Source organism: Grammomys surdaster, unplaced genomic scaffold, assembly GCF_004785775.1.
Source record: "Grammomys surdaster isolate TR1022 unplaced genomic scaffold, NIH_TR_1.0 185, whole genome shotgun sequence".
Classification (NCBI taxonomy): domain Eukaryota; kingdom Metazoa; phylum Chordata; class Mammalia; order Rodentia; family Muridae; genus Grammomys; species Grammomys surdaster.
Genome location: NW_021604630.1, coordinates 15,013,783 through 15,018,406, shown reverse-complemented (window position 1 = coordinate 15,018,406; position 4,624 = coordinate 15,013,783). Strand labels below are relative to the sequence as shown.

General features: G+C 38.0%; 1 pseudogene; it reads right to left on the bottom strand.

The window, feature by feature from the left end:
* Positions 1–922: 922 nt before the first annotated feature.
* LOC114621819 lies at positions 923–3,923 on the bottom strand (annotated as a pseudogene).
* Positions 3,924–4,624: the final 701 nt, after the last annotated feature.

Genomic DNA, 4,624 nt, shown 5'->3' with positions numbered 1-4,624 from the left:
GCTATCATGACGATCCACAAATTTAGTGTCTTAAGCAATAGAAATCCACTGTCTCACAATTCTGAAGGGTAGAAACTCAGATGCACCTCTGGGGGGTCTGTTTGATAACTTCTGAGGATTAGTAGGAGCTCTGAGTCAGGACAGGTCAAAGAACTAAACTATCATTCAGGGAAATCCTAACACATTTTCTAGAGCTCGGCTTTTGACGGAGGGATGTAAAGCTATTCTTCCCTACCTATGGGGAACTCGAGTGCTGGCTACACAGCTCTGGTATCCACACAACTGTAGATTCTCAAGACTCTTGTGATTCCGAAGTAGAATAAGAGAAGGTTGAAATGCAATATTCTCATTGAAATTCAATTGCTTTTGTAAAAGACACACTCTATGACTTGGCAGATATTTCAAAGTTACATTATGACTATTGACTTTTATAATTTTATAGATTTTTTTTACTGATTTTCATGAAAAATTTTAGTGGTTTTGCTTTTTCTATATTGCTTCCAACAGTAATTTTTTTACATTTTTAAAGGTGTTTTTTTTTTATCCCCCCACCCCCTCCTCCCTCATAGGACAAGCTACTTATTTAAGCTGTAACCTCTTGACACTGAAACTTTAACTTCACTGTCTGTGACATATCCTCAGATTCCCTACTGAAGTGCAATACTATGCTGAAAAGCTCAGAAACAGTATGAGGAAGTTTCACACAATACAAGCTCTTAAGAATATACAATATTATCAGTTAGGAAACAATTGTGTAAAAGTGTTTTTTTTTTCTTTTATCTTGGCATGGGTGAATAGCAAGGTTCTGATCTAAAACAGGTAACACATTGCTTCTCTAATGGTGACAACAAGTAAGGCAGTTTAAGGAATTCGGACTAACCAAATGAAATGCAGTTATTGGATTATCTTGCTGTTATTCTTATCAGCTTGCTATAAACACACTGCTCCATTTTATAGCGTAATCCCACTCTTGATTAATCTGTCCTACAGTGCAAGTATTGTTTACACATTTTATTTTTAAGTCAAAAGTCTGGCCAGTTGTGGCATCTGGTAAAGATGTCATCCCAGCTCTATTATCATTTACTTTTATGGATGAAAATTCTGAAACTTCAGCACTTGTCCCTGGTCCCTGAAGGTTCACCTGTCCATTGGCAGTGCTAAGTTGAGTTGCTATTCCAGCTCTGGATCCATAATATGCAGCAAGCATGGAAGGGCTGTTCAAAGGAGCTCATTTGGTGAGCCTAGTAGACAGGCTGTGCCTCAGCTTTCCTCTGAGAAGTTACTTGATCCAAAAAGTCTGCTGTCCCCATTGCCAGAGGCATGGTTTGTCTCATCCCCTGAAAAGAGTGACGGGTGTTGTGAGTCCCCAACTATTAGTCCAATGTGGGACTTATCTGGAGTTGTTCCTAGTTGGGAATTGATTCCTGATCGAAAGCTTTTGATGGGCATGGCTGCATAGACTTGCTTGTCTATAGAAGAGAATGCTGTTGGATTTGGAAGGGTCTGGTTGTCAATCACAAAGTTAAGGCTCAGGCTATTCAAAATCGGATGTGTCCCTTGGCTAGTTCTGTCCAAAGCCTGCAGCAGAAACTTGGAGTATTCCTGTAACATGTTAGTTTTATCTGATGAAGTTGTTTGGGGGCTTGATCCAACATTCTCCGAGTAGGTGACTTCAGGTACATCAGAAGAATTGACTGATTTGCTAGAAGTCACTTTGGTATATGCAACACTGGAGGAAATCTCATTCTGTTCATTAGCTTTGTGGGAATAGTGATCCACCAGAGTCTGCAGGGCCTCACATGGAATAATGTTTTGTTTTGATTGCTCTTAATCTCCACATTCAATGCATGGGAATCAGTATGGATGCTGTGGTGCTTTCATCAATGACACTGGCCACAATTGCTTGTGTCACAGAAGGCTGAGGAGCTATGGTGCCCACATTCAGTGTACTACCTGCTGTTGTTACTTGAAGCTTGAAGATCCTCTTCTTCCTCTTCTTCTTCTTCTTCTTCTTCTTCTTCTTCTTCTTCTTCTTCTTCTTCTTCTTCTTCTTCTTCTTCTTCTTCAGAATCTTCATGGCTTTTTGTAATTAGTACTTCTGTGCACAGATTTGCTGGGCTCCTCCTGCAACTTATCCACTTGATCTGTGTCAGCACTGCCTTCTGAGTCCAGTAATGCCTGCTTATCCACAAGTTCAAATGCATACTTGGAAACTTTGCTGTCTTCATAAGTAGATAGGGGTGAAATGGTTTGACTTTGCTCCAAGCACTGTTTCAGACTTCTCTTACTGTTGATTGAGAACCAACTCCTAAAATCAGCAATAGGCCTGTCATACATGTATACTAACACCAATTCTTGGGTCTCAGTGGAAAAACATTGAAACAGATGGCTATAAGCTAATGTCAACAGGCAGCTTCTGTGGAAATTTACAAGCCTGAGTAGTCATAGACCTTGTAAATAGGTAGCCTTGCCAGACAATACCAACTTAGATAAGGACAAGTGAGTCATAGGCAGAGTCATAGTCACCTGTCCCCTGAACCTTCACCCAGCCGATACCCAGTTCTGAAGATATCTGTATTCCCCCTGAACACCCACACTCCAGTGTCATTCCCTTCCCCACATCCTGCCTTTCTGTGTTTATACCCCTGTGTGAATTAATTATGATTTGAGAAAAAAGAAAAAGAAAAAGAAAAAGAAGATTCCACAACTCCAAAAAAAAAAGAGAGAGAGAGAACCAACATGAGTGGGTGTATTTCTCCAGATGTATTTTCTAAATGGAACCATCTTACTGAAGAATGAGTCATTTCATCAGCATTCTCTGACACCATGTACTCATCCTTTACTTTAGTGACTGAGGAGTAAAGAGGCAGGTAATCCTTTTTATCTTTCTTTCTTCATGTCAGATTTGTTTAAGATACTCTCTTTGTCCATCCCAGATGATTTCTTCTCAGTTATTTTGGCTTTTCTTTTTGACAGTGAATTATCTTTTGGTGATATAGAAAAGCCAGAATCTTCCTCTGATGTCAGAAGGCCACCTTTGATGGCACATATGTTTAGTTTTTTGTTGTGATTTTCATGGCACATAAGTTTATGTCTCAATAAACAATCTTTTCTGAAAAAAATACTGTAAACAGTATTCACACTGATAAGGCTTCTCTCCATTATGAGTTCTTTTGTGCCTCTCCATGTGATATTTCTCTATAATCTCGTACCATGTTCATCACAGCGAAATGGTTTTCTGCCAGTATGGATCTTCTCATGTCTCTGAAGCACGTACTTTTGTATGGAATGCATGTCACATTGACTACATTGAAATGTTTTTTCACCTGTACAAATGAAGACATGTTTCTGTAAGTAATAACTTGTTCTAAAGGCAGCATTGCAGTGCTCACAAACATGAGATTTAGGGATTTTCAAACCAAGTGATCAATTCTCATTTATTGTACGGATTTTTGCAGGAGAGCATTGTTCCAGCTTCTTTTTCTGTAAGTCTACTGGCTTTCCGACTTGTTTTTTGTTTTTTGGTTTTTTTGTTTTTTTGTCTTTCAACAGTTGCTCAGATATATCAGTGAAAGTAATTTCCTGCTTTATACTTATGGGGACATTAAGTGTACACTACAGTCCTTGAGGAAGCCACTCATGGGTGTCCTTTGCCATAAAAAGCTGTTTTTTGTCATTTTTCACTGTCTCCTCATAGACCATGAGTCCATCATGGGATATCATATCCTGTTATCCATTTCCCTCTCTTGTAACACTTCATCTGCAGCATGGATCTCCTGGTGAGGCGAACTTGAGTCTTGAAGTACTGGCTCCTGCAGTTCTTCAGACACTCTACCCATTACAACCATTGCCCTGGAAGACTCCATTTCATCTATGCTGCCACATTTAAGAAACAATCCTTCCAGTTTGTCATCAGTGTTCATGCTTAAATATACCTGCCTGAGGCTGAAGTAAAAAATGAAGACTTAAAGGAAGAGAATACTGTTGAGTTGAGAAAGGAATCCTGGTTGATTTTCTAACTTTCACACACTCCAGAAACTCTCAGGATCCTCTCAGTCACTTTTACCATCCAGTGTCTCTATAAAATGTGGTCAGGTATAAGCCCATCCCACCAGATCACTTGGATACACTGACTCTTCTCTTCCATCTGCAAGCTGGCACCCAAGTTCACCCAGTAATGTTTTCAAAAGATCCCTCTATATCATAATTATATGTAATTGTTCTTGAGCTAATTTTAAGATAAATTCCATATAACTATAATTTTATAATATAAATAAATTTAATTTAAAATACTTATTTCATTCTTCTGATGTCTTATGTGTTTTAAAATTTGCATATGTGCCTAATTAAATACTTGGAAAAAATTAACACTTCTATATAGTACTACAAATGTTTGAGCATTTAGGACACAAATACTGTACAGTTAGTAAAAGTACATAGCATTACAGGCACTTGCTTCTCACTGTGTAGATTTGTCATATGTTATAGAATCATGGTACTAAGTAACATTTACTAACTATTTATAATGATTGTAACATTTACCAGAGAATTAAAATTATACACCAGAGCCAGTTATAATAATGTACACCAGATATTAAAGTTATTATAAAATTAATAAATTAAA